The sequence below is a fragment of the Anabrus simplex genome, chromosome 4 (assembly GCF_040414725.1).
Source record: "Anabrus simplex isolate iqAnaSimp1 chromosome 4, ASM4041472v1, whole genome shotgun sequence".
In the NCBI taxonomy this organism is placed as follows: Eukaryota; Metazoa; Arthropoda; class Insecta; order Orthoptera; family Tettigoniidae; genus Anabrus; species Anabrus simplex.
In genome coordinates this window covers 396,618,733-396,636,249 of record NC_090268.1, presented here as the reverse complement: position 1 = coordinate 396,636,249, position 17,517 = coordinate 396,618,733, and positions in this window count along the sequence as shown.

Below are 17,517 nucleotides of genomic sequence, written 5' to 3'. Positions count from 1 at the left end.
CGTACTTTAAACATGCAGAATCATGGTTTTTTTTCTTCTTTCTTTCTTTCTTTTGTTTTTTATTTGAGGGAGGACTGTTTCTCACATGTACAGTTCTTTGTCACATGTTCCAGAGTTAGCTCTCGCAGTAGCCTGGTAACCCCAAAAGGCAATGCAACAAACGTGGCTTACAAGAAGTTTCTGGGGTAAAAGAAAATGTTTAAGTTATAATTTATATATATATATATTTTTTTTCATATAATGTCTTAGTGCAGTACGGAGGAACGATTACTTATATCAAATTACGAAATTCACGCGAGCGGAGCCGCGGGTAACGGCTAATCTATCTATATAAATAAAATCGTAACGACCGTGTGTCTTTACATTGCCTATTTTGACGAAATTTTCCTCCAGCTATCCGTTTAAGGGGTAATAATGACCATCTGCATACTTTTTAATTTTAGTTTCCTGGAAGTCCTAATTTTTAATCTTTCTCCCAAAATCAAGATTGCCGCACAATTTGCCAGACTTGCTAGAAAATTGAAATTTGGCAAAATTATACATTTTTGCTCGTAACCGACGGAAAATTTCCAAGATCTTTCAATGTTTCACTTTTATCCCCGAAGAATATCGAAATATGGAGGTAATTCTAATAAAGGTGTAGACCTACTTTTCGAGGTATTTCGTGGCTAAAGGGTAAACCGTATCACAAAACGGATGGCACAATCTTGGTTCAATTTGGAGTCATCTAACACTTTGGCCTTATGACTTCTAGGACGGTGCCTTATGGTACAATCGTTTGTCGATATGACGTACCGTTTAGTAGCAGTTACTCTGTAAATGAAGGTCTGCAATATTCTAAACATGCATATACTTTCGTATGTCGATCTATATATATTAATTATGTCGATTTGTAGGGATCGAAAAGGGTGTGTCTGCTGTAGTAATCAGTAATCCCCACATCGACTTTAACTGGCAGTCGGAATGGGGTTCTTCTCCAACTCCTGTGCAATTGGCATTGCAGTGAATAATTCCCTTCTCAATTTAACATTCAGAAGGCAAGGTTGCCCACCATTATTAACAAATGTACCCATCTATAACATGACTGGCATTAAGCATAGTGGCCTGCTATTTTAATGGAAACTCACCAACTGGGTGTGACAGGCAGTAAGCTGGCTGGCAGTATGAAAATGGGCCTGTCATTATAATAGTAACAGCACAACTCAATCTTGACTGGCAGTAGGGAAGTTGCCTGGCACTACAGTGTGATAGAACTCCTCAAATGTAACATGTCTGAAAATAGGAAAGGGGTCCTGCCATTGTAACAAAAACTCCCCACATCGATTATGAGACCTGCCATTATAATATAAACTTCCCAACTCGATTGTGAATGGCATTGGGCAAGTAAGCCTGCCGTTATCATCACAACTCGGTGTCTCACACTTCAAAAACGTATAGGGACATCCCAATGTGTTTCTCGAATAACGGTAAGAGACATGCAATAAAGAATATATTCACTGCATGTACAGTAATTTACTTCGATATCCGTTTACATTGTAGAATACCGTAAGCATGGGAACACTTGCTAGTTAAAGAATAAGATGAAACACAAAAGAAACTGAAATCGTTTTCTTGAAAACACCACGAGTAGAATAACGTTCCTTATCGCAATGAGCGGACATAATCTAATAACAAAGCAAAAATCAAAGCAAAGTCATCTCCGTACAGGCCATGAAGGCCCTTGGAGGGGTGGAAGGTAAAGGCTTCCACTATCCGTAACCTCGGCACTTGATGGGGTAGAGAGGTTAGCTCTACGCTCGGCCACATTGGCTCCCAGGAATTAACCTGATACTCATTTTTGGTGTAGGCTAAGTGAACCTCAGGTCCATGTGCACCTCCGGAAGTGGGAATCCTAAATTTTACTACTTCTTGACGGGGATTCGAACCCACGTTCGTCCGGGCGAACTGAGCACGTCTTTACCGCCTAGGCCAGGCAGCGCCTACATAGTCTAATAATCTGAAAAATTACAGGCAAATATAAATATGAAACGAAAACTAACCACTTAATAAATATAAATATAGTGAAGCCAAAGTGCCTAGCACAGTGCGACCGTTACTTTAACTGTGTGCCTTCTTCAATAATGGTAACAATGGTGCGTTTTGAACATTTCATATAAGAAATAGTTTAATATGGTGCTCTCTGTGCCTGTATGTTTCGCATGGTTAATGTACTGCATAGCATTGTAGAAAATGAGTTCTTCCTCTTCTTTATCTGTTTACCCTCCAGGTTCGGTTTTTCCCTCGCACTCAGCGAGGGATGCCACCTCTACCGCCTCAAGGGCAGTGTCCTGGAGCTTCAGACTTTGGGTCAGGGGATGAAACTGGGGAGGATGACCAGTACCTCGCCAAGGTGGCTTCACCTGCCATGCTGAACAGAGGCCTTGCAGGGGGGGGGGGGATGGGAAGATTGGAAGGGATAGACAAGGAAGAGAGAAGGAAGCGGCCGTGGCGACATTTGCGACATTTGCCTGGGGGAGAAGTGAGATACCACGCAAAACCACTTCCGGGTTGGCTGAGGTGGGAATCGAACACACCTCTACTCAGTTGACCTCCCGAGGCTGAGTGGACCCCGTTCCAGCCCTCGTACCACTTTATAATTTTCCGTGCCAGAGCCGGGAATCGAATCCGAGTCTCCGGGGGTGGCAGCTAATCACACTAACCGCTACACCACAGAGGCGGACGAGAATGAGTTCTGACATGGAAATAAAACTTTCCCTGAATCATGTCCAAATGACATATTTTCTTCCTCTGCGAGTGTACAATCTGTCCTGATATTTGATGGAATCCTACAAGTTGAGCCAAGAAGGAATAACCTTTCCCAAATCCGAACTGGCTTTTATAAAACCAGTTAATTTCACAAACGGGTCTAATGAAATCATAACGATCGCCTTCCCAGAGTTTACAAGAAACACGTTTCAAGCTGACTGGCATGTAATTATCCACTTTATATTTATCGCCTTCTCCTTTATACGTTGAGGTTACTGTAGCAACTCCGCATTAATGCAAAGTGAAATATTCGCAGTTCGATATATAAAGCATTTTTTTCCAGACAACATGAAGTAATGCCTTTGCTGGTGGGACCTAGTGTTTACAGTGCACTATGTCTTCTGATATGGGCTAGAGCAATTTTGTTACTTTCATTGATCTGACTCAGCTTTATCTTTGGCTTTGACGAAATGAAAGTGACTGAGGTATGAGTGATGCTAGTAATGCCATTCCTTCTGCAGCCAGTCTCTGCTATGAATGGTGTGAAAATATTGCTCATAGGGTCAGTTGGTGCATGCATTTCAGTTGGCTTGGCAGACTGATATGTAATAGCAACTTCTGGCTCGGTGAGGAAAGCAACGGGAAACTACCTCACTCCTCATTTCCCTAGTACGCCTCTTCAGTGATGCCTAGGCCATCTATGACAGCTGATGGCGGAACTGTTGAGGATCCAACCAGCCTTCGGGCTGAGGACTAAACATACGTAAACACATACAACATGAAGTAATAATATGTGCACCTCAAGTACATCTATTACCTCTAAAATGATTTGTCTAATTGTGAAAGCAGATCATAAGGACCAGAGGACGATATTTTATGAATTTGCCACTTTTGCGGTGTTTTATTCAGGTCTGATAAAAGTTAATTTCCAAATGCTCATTCGTATGACCTTAAATGTTCGGTATATTATGTCATCACCCCATTCCCTGTATAAACGTTTATCTGTTTACCATGTAGGACATTGTCAAACCTGCCTGTGTGTGTATAGTGTACCCTGTCAGCGTCGACGCGATTTGAATCTTTGAGCACAGCTCTTGGTCGTTGAATAACAAGTTAACAAAACTGTTAAACTGAAACCAAACCAAACCAAACCTCAAGACGTAACACCCCTAAGGGCTATGGCCTACCAAGTGATCGCTGCTCAGCCTGAAGACCTGAAGATTATGATATGTCGCGTGGTCAGTACGACTAATACTCTCGGCTTCCTAGACCGGAAAATGTTAAACATCACAGTAATAAATGTGCACGAGTGTAGACAGATGGGAACAAGGAGAGTATCTGTGACCAAATGTTTTCCTTCAAAAGCAGCCTAAGCCATTCTATTTTGAACAAACGTAAACAGTCATTAACAATAAAATATTGATGTGTGCCGGTGTACATTTGGTGTTTTTATGCTTCAGAGGAGATAATAATTTTTGCAAAATTACTATGTTTTCTGTATAAGATATCGGAGTTCAAATTAAACGTACCGTTCGAAGTACAACCAATATAAATAAAGTTTTAGGGGGTCCGCTGTCTGTAATTTAGTTTTTTTCAATTTTTCATATATTTATCCGTTTTACGTCAACTCAAGACCGAATCGGTTATTTTCATTTTTCGTGGTGTCTGTTTGTCTGTCTGTCTGTCTATCTGTCTGTCTGTTCCACCATCACGGCGAAACGGCGGGATAGATCTCAACCAAACTTCATATTTAGATTATACTCATCCCGAGAAAGGTTTCGATATGTATATCATATTAAAATTTTTGAATAAACGGGGGGTTTATAGGAAAACCAGAAGGTTTTCCTCCATTTTCTCCTATACTATTGATTTTCTGTAAACTCCGTAGACGGTATGTGAAACGCATCTTCATTATAAACAATTTTCGTTATGTTCTTAATTTACCTTACTTTTCAAATGACGGAGAAATTTACTCTTTTCTTCGGGTATCATGCTCTGCATTGAGTGACCGACAGACCGACAACGAACCTATAAGTTACCATGGCAACGTCTCTGACTGCATGCCAGCAGGGAAGTAACGCATTGCCACTTTTCCTCATCATGCCTTTAAATTCGTGGTTGTTCCTTGGGTAGATAGCAAGAGAAGCGTCAATCGGCCATTCTGCGTGATATTGGCGGAATATCGTTGGAGGTTATAACCGTCCTCGAATAGCTCAAGTAATAACACCATTATTCATCTTCTTATCTGTTTACCTAAGAATCCTTGCGCCAAAATTTCTCCTCTGTTACCGCTGTCTTATATCCATAACTCACACCAGCATAATTTGTAGAGGGGCATTTGATTTTCCAATACATTCACTTGGTATTTACATATTTGTACTCATCCCGCTGTCCTCAGTTATAATCCTAATTTCTGTTAATTTCAACTTTCTCAACTGTATTACTTCGTTACTTAATTACTCCGCATGTATGCGAGTGCTAATCCCGAAACCTGGACAATCTTTTCTTGGAGGAAAATGAATCTTCCAGGCCATGCAAATGTATAACTTTTGGCCTCGGAAAATATCGAAATAAGGATGCAATTTTAACGACGGTGCAGACCTTCCTTTCGGAATAATTGGTGGCTATACCGTAAGTCGTATCACAAAAGATCGCGTTTCAATTTAGAGAGATCTACAACTTTGGGCCTATAACATTTTGTCGTATCTCTATCCCTTATTCGTTAAATAGTACTGCATTTCTTGAGTTCTAGTTAATGTTGTACTTTATACACGTGTATGTTATTGTTTGGCACACTTATAGTAAGGATGCAATCATGACATTGGGCAGGCACATTGACATGACCAGAGGTCATATGTTCGCAAAATTTTATGATTCCAGGGTCACATGAGTATCAAAAATATAAAGTAGTATGTGAAAACTGTACCAAATTTCACCCCATTCAATGAATAACTGAATCTAACCCATAAATATAGGAGATACGGAAAAATGTAACTGGACCAACCATGTAGGACACTGGACGAGTCGTCTGATGGTGAAGTCCGTTTGTAGGTGCAATTTAATATAGTCTTACTCACTGCATTTACAGTAATTTACGGAGAAATCCGTATAGAATGTAGAATACCGTAGCGAAGCACGGGCACATTTGCTAGTTCAGTCAAATAACTAAACATATGTAATCTTAGGAACATACAGAATACAAAATTACTAGCATGTGTTTGACACATTTCTTTTTGTTTTTCTTCGTTAAGAAGGAAGCCAAACTATTTCAATGTTGACTCAGTTAATACAACTTACAGTCCTTTATTCCACCAAACACATGAAATTTAACACTACAACACACTTGTAAAAAAAGTAGACAATAATTATTCATTTTTACATATGTGTTATAGTGTTATATTTCGTGATTTCGGCAGACAGAAGGACGGTAAATTGTCTGGTACTTGGCACGGCATAAGTTTCCTGTTTTGACGTAAAAACACCAGCATATTTACATTGTTCGGATTCAGTCAACTCCTTTTAGACGTCACTATGTTACCTGCACTATGTTACCCTCATAAGTCCAACCACTCGTCCGCGTCGTGGGGGACGGGCAACGCTATGAAGTACGGGATAGCCTGTAAGGGCGAATTGCAGTTGGGACTTTGTGTGCCCCAGGACCGCTACGGTAGCTGTGAAGACTTTACAGGAACTCTGAAAAATAACGGCTAACGTGGCTCTGGTGAAGTCCTCAACGGCAACTGTGGTGGATTTGGAGACCTTTGGTCTCACTCAAAGCTGGGATTAAATGAAGAGGGAAACCACTACCTTGTGATGAAGAGGGACCTTCAATGGCTAAGGGAGACAACCCAAACAGAAAACAGCATGCCTGGAGGCTTCAGGTGACAGCTTCACCACCAGGCTCGGGTGCTGTGGGCAAATAAATCGCACAACCCTAAACTGTCATTCCGGGTGAGTTGGCCGTGCGGTTAGGGGCGCGCAGCTGTGAGCTTGCATCCGGGAAATAGTGGGTCGAAGCACAGTGTCGCCAGGAAGATGGTTTTCCGTGGTTTCCCATTTTCACACCAGGGAAATGCTGGGGCTGTACCTTAATTAAGGCCGCTTCCTTCCTAAGACCTGCTGGGTGTAAGCAAAGCAAAGCAAAGCAAGGCACAGTCTTCTCCGTACAGGCCGTGAAGGCCCCTGGAGGGGTGGAACGTAAAGGCTTCCACTATCCGTAACCGCGGCACTTGATGGGGTAGAGTGATTGGCTCTACGCCCGACCACCTTTGCCCACAGGAATTAACCTGGTACTCATTTTTGTTGTAGGCTGTGTGAACCTCAGAGCCATGTACGCCTCCGGAAGTGGAAATCTCGTTTCTTAAATTTTACGACTTCCTGACGGGGATTCGAACCCAGGTCCTTCCGGGCGAACTGAGCACGCCTTTATCGCCTCGGCCAGGCATCCCTACTTGCTGGGGGTTCAATTAATAACTTACATTCTTTCACTCCACCCACAGGGAAGATAAATGGAATAAATTGAAAGAAATATGTAGCATCGTGATCTACGACCAACAAGCACACAACATTCCCATGCCATGCCACAGATAGCCCTACCTATTAATGTTTGCGTTCAAATAAATGGTTTCTAATTTAGCACATGCATTTATGACCATAAAATAATTTTCGCAAAATACTTGTGAGAAATATCCTGCTACCTTCGGTGACGTTACCCTATGTAAGGGACTTTGCTGTGCCCTGGACGAAACGCCAAACAAAGTCAGTGGAAACTCGTATAAAACACTGTGCCATTTATACCCACTGTATATAGCAGGCAGAGTTGTGGCACACGGTAATAACGTGAGGAAGAAAGTGACGAAAACTACTTGCCCGCTTACCTCAGTGTCGGTTTTCTGTCCACGCAAACTTGTCAACATTAAATTGATGAAACTAATTAAAGATAGCCCTCGAGCCCGTAAACTTATGCGTGTTAAAATTACGTCCATAAATTGCTGAGAAAAATGTAATTCACAAGTACGTTTTGACGAGAAGTGTCAGCTTAGGGTAGCTTTCATCACAGAACTTCGAGCAATCAAAGGGATTTAAGTCAAAATTAAGTGTTGTTCGTTCACGTAATTCTGGAACTACACATTGATACCTTCTGGAGAAGATAGTTTTCAGGAATAACAGGGCAGGATCTGTTTGCCCCGAACAACATCCCAATTATTTTGTTGGTGAAGCGTTCCCACCTTCAACAGGATGCTTAGAAGTAACAATTGAACGTGTTCACTGGCAGTTTGTCGTGCCTCTGGTGGCTTATCCCCTAAATCGAAGCAGGGGTTTGGAAGTGAGCTCACTTGGCGAGCGCTACACTAATGGCAGATGCGACTTTTCACTCGAGCTGAAAACTATCATTTCACTCTTAACGCGCTATCGCCTTGAACCATTACCAGAATATTTCATGTCGTTATTGATTACTTCAAATATAATTGGCCGTGAAATTGGTACATGTGAACTTGTCTCACCGCACGTCACCATTGTGACCATTTGTAAGTATTTTATACCGGGCGAGTTGGCCATGCGTGTAGAGGCGCGCGGCTGTGAGTTTGCATCCGGGAGATAGTAGGTTCGAATCCCACTATCGGCAGCCCTGAAAGTGGTTTTCCGTGGTTTCCCATTTTCACACCAGGCAAATGCTGGGGCTGTACCTTAATTAAGGCCACGGCCGCTTCCTTCCAACTCCTAGGCCTTTCCTCTCCCATCGTCGCCATAAGACCTATCTGTGTCGGTGCGACGTAAAGCCCCTAGCAAAAAAAAAAAAAAAAAGAGTATTTTACAAATTTTACAATGTCTCCTGATAGTGTCTAGCCCGTTGCCTACGCTATAATACAAGGCCTTGAAGTGCACTCATGGAAACGGGTGGCAGCCTTGTTCACCATTCAGCCGCTAGGATCGCGTTCTTGCCCCCTTGTATTCGCATGGCCGTATATGTCAATAAGTAAATTATATCCTAAATAAAAAGAACTGAATGTTTCAAAACTTTCTCTCTTCTACTTGAATGGCTCGAAGCAATGTTGTCCAATAGAGGTCTCAGATATGTTCATAGTAGAAAAAGAGGTGGTTTGTCGACTTTGCACTTTCTACACTTAATTTCACTGTTGAACATGTCTTTCGAAGAAAAAAAAAACCGTGCACCTTTTAGTAACTCTCTTCAGGGCAAATACTGCGTAGCGGAGGTGACAAATTCCGTCGTTTACTGCAGAAGTGCCACAGACGATGATTTTCGGTATCTGAGGGCTCCTCGATCTTGAAAACGAATAAGACACAATGTTGGAGAAGAGAGATGTTCTAAACAGTCGTTACAATCTGTTTGTTCTTTTGCCACACGAACCGTAATGTCATTGTATTCCGCTTGGCGTCTTAGGTAGCTGAAGAAGAGCTCGATGTCATCGCTTGTTAGGTTCCTCGTCAATGCATAATGCAAATGTATACTTATGAGTTATTTTACGCAGGCCACAGTGGATTGGGTAGTCAAGATCTACGCTTGAAACATTTCCCTCATGAATCATTTTTAATTTCTCTGAATGCATTTGAATTTTCTTAATATATGACAGGATATCATTAATTAACCAACTGAGTGTTCATCTTCAGTACTAAAAGATGCTCGTTTGTTCTAATTCCTGGAATATGTCCCATGTGAGGTGTTGCAGACGTCAAGCGCATCGAACAATTTCATAAAATGCTCCATAAAACAAATGGTTTATTTTAAACTGTATTTAATGCTCTCGGTACAAACCACCTCCGTACTTCCCAAACCAGAGATTTTTTCAGGGGAAAATACAATATTTTTAGCTCTTGGTACATTCATTTTCTCCAAATTTGTTGGGCAAATTATTTTTCTGTTTGGTTTCCTAATTTAAGATTTCTGAGTTTGAAGAGACCTCTCAAATGATCGACGGTCACGGTAGCATTGTTTACAAAAAAGTCCAGTGACAAATTTTGGGATCGCCCGATTCTTATGACGTAACTCGGATCAAAACTTAGGAACAGAAGCCTAATTTCATCAGCTTGGAGTCGTATCTCATGCGTAATACTTCCTCTGTATAATGTTTCGAACAATTAACATTCACTGGAAACTTGTGGAACGAAATTCCACTACCTTTAATTTCTCGTGAATAAACCATGATTGGAACTGCGAATGTTTAACATCAGACGAATACATAATACATTCACAACCAACTCAGTTCATAAACACATTTAAAGGCGCAAACCTGGTGGATAGGGGGCAAGAAAGCGATCCTAGCGGCCCAGCATTGAACTTCAGTGTGACCACTTCGATAGCGTTTTACGGCCTCTATTTCCAGGCCTTGTATTATAACGTAGGCAGCTTCCGTGGCTCAGACGGCAGTGCGCCAGCCTCTCACCGCTGGATCTCGTGCTTCAAATTCCTGTCACTCCATGTGCAATTTGTGCTGGACAAAGCGGAGGAGGGACAGGTTTCTCTCCGGGTACGCAGGTTTTCGCTGTCATATTTCATTCCAGGAACACTCTCCAACATCATTTCATTTCATCCGTCAGTCATTAATTATTGCCTCAGTGGAGTGCACCAGGCTTCGGCAGCCGACACAATTCCTATCCTCGCCGCTAGATAGGGGCTTGATTTATTTCATTCTTGACCCGGTCGAATGACTGGAAACAGGCTGTGGACTTTTACATCTGATCGTATGTAGTCATAGTCTATGACTTCTAACCTTTAAGCCAGGGCCTCTCAGGGTGCATGCGCGTGGTGCATGCACTGTGCACGGTGCAAAAGACGACTTGGCTTGGTTGATCAGAGTGCAGACCCCCACTCCTCGATTTGGAGCAATAGCGCTAACTCTCTCTTTCCTCACGCCTGTCTCGCTCGCTCCCCCTGTCTCCCTCTCCCCGACTTGCGCCGTAGCGCTCCAAATCCGGGCTGAGTTGAGCCGAGTATAGCCGAGTAGAGCCGAGCATAGCCGAGTAGCCCAGAGACGAAGCGTTGATCCGAGCCATACCGAGCGGCACCGAGCAGCACCGATGCACAGTGCACGGAGCTCTTGCGCCTCGCTCTGCACGCGTGAGATTTTGGGCGTTTGAGAGGCCCTGCTTTAAGGCATAGCAACAGGTTTGTTGGACTGAACATCTAAAACACATTTGGTAGCAGTTCGGTTCACAAGCCGTCGTCCCAGCTTCAAGAGATCGTAATTCCAAAGCTTTTTAATACTCGCCTTAATCTGAACTGTTGCATATTTAGCTGATTCTGTGTTTTCTTTCGAAGTTGTCGAAGCTATGTTGCAATGACGAAAATGTCCCACAATTCTTTCAGTTTTTTCACAAAGGTAATAAATCAACGGCTCTCTCTGAACTTTAGCGATAACAAGATAAATCGAATCCGCCGAGCGTCAGTGGTCACCATTTGAAAAACAGAATAAGTAGTTTTAATTAAATCTGAGCAATGAGGGAGTAGGCTGTGATCATAATAACATTGAATGATACTATATAAACCAACCTCAGGAAGTCCCTGCTGAAGCCAGCCACACTGGCTCATTAAGTGATTTGTCACGGATGCTTTTCCTGTCTTTTAAGGTGAGAATTCGAACCCACATTCCAGGCTGACGTAGGGGAAAATAAGCACCTGTGATATTTTCTAATTCTGAGTTGAGGAATCGTGTCCACTTGATTGAACAAATAGTTTTCATTCCGTCAATGTTTATTATTTTCCGTCCTTATGTCATGTCTTGGTCCTCGCGAGAATGGTCAGCGTCGTGGTCTTCGGTTCAGAGGGTCCCGAGCTCAATTACCTTCCGGGTTAGGCATTAAAATCTTGCCTGGTTAATTCCTCTGAATGAGGTCCGAATGATTGTGCTGGACCCGAGACAGATATACAAATAACACATGCTACATGCAAAGCCACAGAAACACGACGCAATAAATTCATCCCTTCACGTACGGTTGGCATCAGAAAGGTAATGCTGACATAAAACAAGTCAACATACGTGACATGACGCGCACCCGCAACCCTGCCAGGATGAAGCGTAAGCAGTGGAGGAATTGAAGAAGTGGAAGATCTGAACGCTTTTGTTTAATTCCTTTGCGCTGGAAATTACGACTACGAAATTACACCAGAAGGTTATCACTTTCCCACTGTTAACAAGTAGATAATGAGAAGCTTGACTTACATCCGGTTAGATAATCGGAAGTACTTCCATTATACCTATACGATCGTTATTTGGCCATGTATATATGAAGACCTCAATATTACTATCTGGTTTCTACGTATGAGTGCGCTCCGTTTGCATATTCGCCACATTCTTCTGAATATAACGTCTGTCAGGTCCAGCAGAAGCGCAACAAAATATATGACCGGCGATATTTCATGTTCTGCAGTAGTTTAAACATATTCAAGGGCTCTGATATTGGAAACGTCAATCACAGAAGGCAATTAAACTCAAAATTCCAGGACGTAGATGAACTCCTGCAGGTCAGCAGCCGATGTATCTATTAGATTCTGAGACAGCAATATGACTGTTTTGGAACCCATTCTGAAATAAAACTGAATCCTGTCCTTTTTAATAAATGTCCTTTATGAGTTGCGGTCTGTGTACGAGAGGCACCATCATTTTCGATTCAAAAGTACATTCAAAGCTTTCTCCACACCAGCCACAGACGCCGCTGTATGTGTTCAAGTTAAAGACTTCTGCTGTTCGTAAACTCTGTACACTTTTTACCAACTTACCCTCAAGTCGTATCATATATTTTTATAACGTAACTGGTATCATAATATTTGTCAGACTTAAGAAATTTACTATTAAATTATACAATAGTCTCTAACATTTTTAATAGTTTATTGGACATCATAACTTGAAAACTATGTTTTCAAATATGTCAAAGCAAAACTTACAAGAAAACATTACAAACTTACATAGATCCTCATTATACACCGTTAGGCCTTTCAGCGTTCACTATGCAAGCCTCTGTGAATTTACTATTCGCCGCCGCAATCCTATATTTGCAACTAGTTCTTTGGCCTCATTTACTTCTCTATTTCTTATCATTAAATTATTAGAAACTGAGTCTAACCATCGTCGTCTGGGTCTCCCTCTACACCTCTTACCTTCCATAGCAGAGCCCATTATTCTCGTAGGTAAGCTATCCTCCTCCATTCGCCTCACATGACCCCACCAAGAAGCCAGTTAGTGCGAACAGCTTCATCCATCGAGTTCGTTCCTAACATAGGCTTATCTCCTGAGTCCAAGTACCCTCCTGCCATTGTCCCCACCTGTATCTACCAGCAATCATTCTTGCTACTTTTCATGTCTGTTACTTCTAGCTTATGAACAAGATACCCTGAGTCCAACCATATTTCACATCTGTAAATCAAAGTTCCTCTGAAAACTAAGTTAAGTAGTGGAGTTGACTTCCTTCTTACAGAGAACTGTTGATCGCAACTGCGACTTCACTACATTAGCTTTACTGCACTTTAATTTAATCTCAGCTACTTTACCTGGGAGAGCACACATCCAAAATACTTGAAATTACCTCCCTGTCCCAGCTTCATGTCTCCAATCTGACATTAATTTCTCTTGAATTTTTTACTTACTGGTATCAATTTAGTCTTCGAAAGGCTAATTTTCATACCATACTCATTGTAGTATTTGATTGATGTTTGCATGAATAGGAAGGAATGGGAAGTTTCAATAGTAACCCCATTGCATAAAGGCAAAGGAGATAAGTAAAAAGTAGATAATTACAATTATATTGATCCGGATTATTCGATAGAGAGTGATGATGAAACGGGTTCAAAACAGGAAGCGGATGAAATGAAACGAAATGTCGTATGGCTTTTAGTGCCGGGATATCCCAGGACGGGTTCGGCTCACCAGGTGAAGGTCTTTTGATTTGACACCCGTAGGCGACCTGCGCGTCGTGATGAGGATGAAATGATGATGAAGACAACACATACACCCAGCTCCCGTGCCTTTGGAATTAACCAATTAAGGTCAAAATCTCCGACCCGGCCGGGAATCGAATCCGGGACCCTCTGAACCGAAGGCCAGTACGCTGACCGTTTAGCCAACGAGTCGAACAGGAAGCGGATGATAATGATGGAGGGGAGGGCATACAAACAGGTGAAGATTATCTAACGAGAATTTTGGATATCAAAATGTGAATTTATACTTTGAATTTTCAAGTAATTGTGTTTCTTTTTCCTATTCTAGGTTGTTTATAAAAGGATGACGTAGTAGACAAGTGGTGAACAGAAGTTTTCTTTCAAGATTTTTGAGAAAAGTAAGAATTTCCTCTTCTTCGGGGCCTCATTTTCGTATTTTTGTATTATCTTCTGGATTTGGAATTTGTATAATGGGAAGACAGGGATGAAATGGCTTCATACAGTAATAAGATTAGCATTGAGTATTACAAAGGTACGTTCTGATTGGACTAAAGCAGTAATTTCACCTATCTATAGTCAAGAGCGTAGCGTACTTGCCGCTCACTCGGAGGCCCCGGGTTAGATTCCCGGCCAGGTCAGGGATTTTTACCTGGATCTGAGACCTGTTTCGAGGTCCACTCAGCCTACGTGATTAGAATTGAGGAGCTATCTGACGGTGAGTTAGCGGCCCCGGTCTAGAAAGCCAAGTATAACGGCCGAGAGAATTCGTCGTGCTGACGACACATCTCTTAATCTGCAGGCCTTCGGGCTAAGCAGCGGTTGCTTGGTAGGCCAAGGCCCTGCAAGGGCTGTAGTGTCATGGGGTTTGGTTTTGGTGTTTTTATAATCAAGAGTGCAGTAAGGATTGCAACAACAATCGAGGTGCCTCATTGATCACTATATCAGGAAAGGAATTTTGTAAGGGAAGGCGCGATCGTGGTTGAGAAGAAGTTGGATTAAAACCAGTGTGGTTTCAGACCACAGAGGGGCTGTCAGGGTCAGACTTTTTTCTTTGCTATTTGTTTTACGTCGCACCGACACAGATAGGTATTACGGCAACGATGGGACAGGATATGTCTAGGAATGGGAACGAAACGGCCGTGGCCTTAATTAAGGTACAGCCCCAGCATTTCCCTGGTGTGAAAATGGGAAACCACGGAAAACCATCTTCAGGGCTACGGACAGTGGGGTTCGAACCCACTATCTCCCGGATGCAAGCTCACAGCTGAGCGCTCCTTACCGCACGGCCAACTCGCCGGTGGTCAGACTTTTAGTATGCGCCAGGTAATTGAAAGCTGCTACGAGAGGAACAGAATGTTTCGCAGATCTAGAGAAGGCATATGCTAGTGTACCGAGGGGAAAATGTTCACCGTACTGAAGGACTACGGGATTAAGTGTCGATTATTACAATCAATGAAATACATTTATGTTGTCAATTGGGCTGTAGTGAGAGTTGATGGTAGGAGGAGTTCTTGTTTCAAGGTACTTAACAGGGGTTAGACAAGGCTGTAATATTTCATCTTTGTTGTTTATTCTTTACATGGATGATCTGCTGAATGGTATTAAGTGGCAGGGATGGATTCAGTTAGGTGAAAATGTATTAAGCAGTCTGGCGTATGCTGACGATTTGGTCTTAGTGGCAGCTTGTGCTATAAACCTGAAAACTGAAATGTATAAATAGCAGAAAAATGACTCATGATTTAAAAATAACATTGGAATTCCAAGCAAATTAATATACAAACGGCGCGTGCATTTCAAAGTTAGAAGAAGAATTCCTCAGCACAACATAGCACTTGAATTCATGCTCATCTGAAACAAATGACTCTACAAACATATTTGTACCAGTAATGAGGAATGCTTGGTATATAACACAGTACTTCAAACAGTATTTTTGAATACTTTTCAAGGTTTGTGATAATTAGTAAAATGTTGCTCCATTTTGTTTGCCGCATTCTATTCACTGGCATGCGTATGTAGTCAGCTGTTCATTGTTGTTATTGTACGCCTGTACAAGCTCAGTTGGCAAAGAGAAATTCAAAATGAACAATTTTAAAATATAATGAGATTGGGCTTAGAATGGAATACAAGAGAAATGACCTGATAATAGATGGCCCAACTTTCGCTGATGATATTGCGATATTCCCTAATTGCCTAGACACCGCTGCAAAACAAATCAATCAAATTAAAACTCAGGCAGCAAAAGATGGCCTCCAGATCGCCTTAGGAAGAACGGAGCTTATAACTAACATAAAGCTGACTCTTGGAGAGTTAATTGTGAAGCAAGAGAAAATCAAACGTAATGAAATGATTAAATGGCGTACGGCATCTAGTGCCGGGAGTGTCCGAAGACCCTCTGTGGTGTAGTGGTTAGTGTGACTGGCTGCCAACCCAGAAGCCCGGGTTCGATTCCCGCTCTGCCACGAATTCGAAAAGTGGTACGAAGTCTGGAACGGGGTCCACTCAGCCTCGGGAGATCAATTGAGTAGAGGTGGGTTCGATTCCCACCTCAGCCATCCTAGAAGTCGTTTTCCGTGGTTTCCCCTCTTTTTCTCCAGGTAAATGCCGGGATGGTACCTAACTTAAGGCCACGGCAGCTTCTTCCCTCTTCCTTGTTTATCCCTTCCATTCTTCCCATACCCTTGCAAGGCCCCTGTTCAGTATATCAGGTAAGGCCACCTGGGCGAGGTTCAGGTCATCCTCCTGAGTTGTATCCCCCGATCTACAGTCTGAAGCTCCAGGACACTGCCCTTGAGGCGGTAGAGGTGGGATCCCTCGCTGAGTCCGAGGGAAAAACCGACCCTGGAGGGTAAACAGATAAAGAAGAAGGAGGAGAAGTGTCCGAGGACATGTTCGGCTCGCCAATTGCAGGTCTTTTGATCTGACACCAGTAGGCGACCTGCGCGTCGTGATGAGGACAACATTATGATGAAGATGACACACACAGTACACTCAGGCCCCGTACCAGCGAATTTTACCAATTATGGTTAAAATTCCCGACCCTGCCGGGAATCGAACCCGGGACCCCTGTGAGCAAAGGCCGGCACGCTAACCATTCAGACAGGGAGTTGGACAATCAAAGGAGAGAAGAGTTCAAGAACTGAGCAAGTGGCTTGCATTCGGGAGATAGTGGGTTCGAACTCCACTGTAGGCATCCCTGAAGATGGTTTCCCGTGGTTTTCCTATTTTCACACCAGACAAATGCTGAGGCTGCACCTTAGTTGAGACCACGTTTGCTTCCATCCCAATCCTAGCTCTTTTCTATCCCATCGTCACCTTAAAACCTGTCAGTGTCACTGTTACATCAAGCAAATTACAAATAATAATAATAATAATAATAATAATAATAATAATAATAATAATAATAATAATAATAATAATAATAATAATTTTAAGTACCTGGGTGAGTGCATAGTACCTAACAACTCTGAGCAAGAAGCACTCACATCTAGGAGCAACAAGACGGAAGTGCCAACTAGAGATGACTACAACAAAAGATCTCTGTCCGTCAACTTTAAGCTTAGACATTATTGTTCAGTCATTCGTCCAGGGACCGTGGATGTAGCAGAATGCCTTGCATTGAATGGGGATGTCTGATTGAAAAGTTAGAAGCTAGAGAAAGAAGAATCCTGAGGAAGATCCTAATACTAAATAGTGAGCACAGGAGACGGCATAAGAACGAACTACATACTTGAGGACAAAACATGATGGCGTCAGTTTCTGGAAGCCAGCAGTCAATCACACCCTGCACTCTGCTGAGTTAACGAGTTCAAAGTGATCCTTGTTTGGATTGGAGAGGTTGCCAAACCACTTTCTTCCACATTCTCTTCAGTCTTTACTCTATC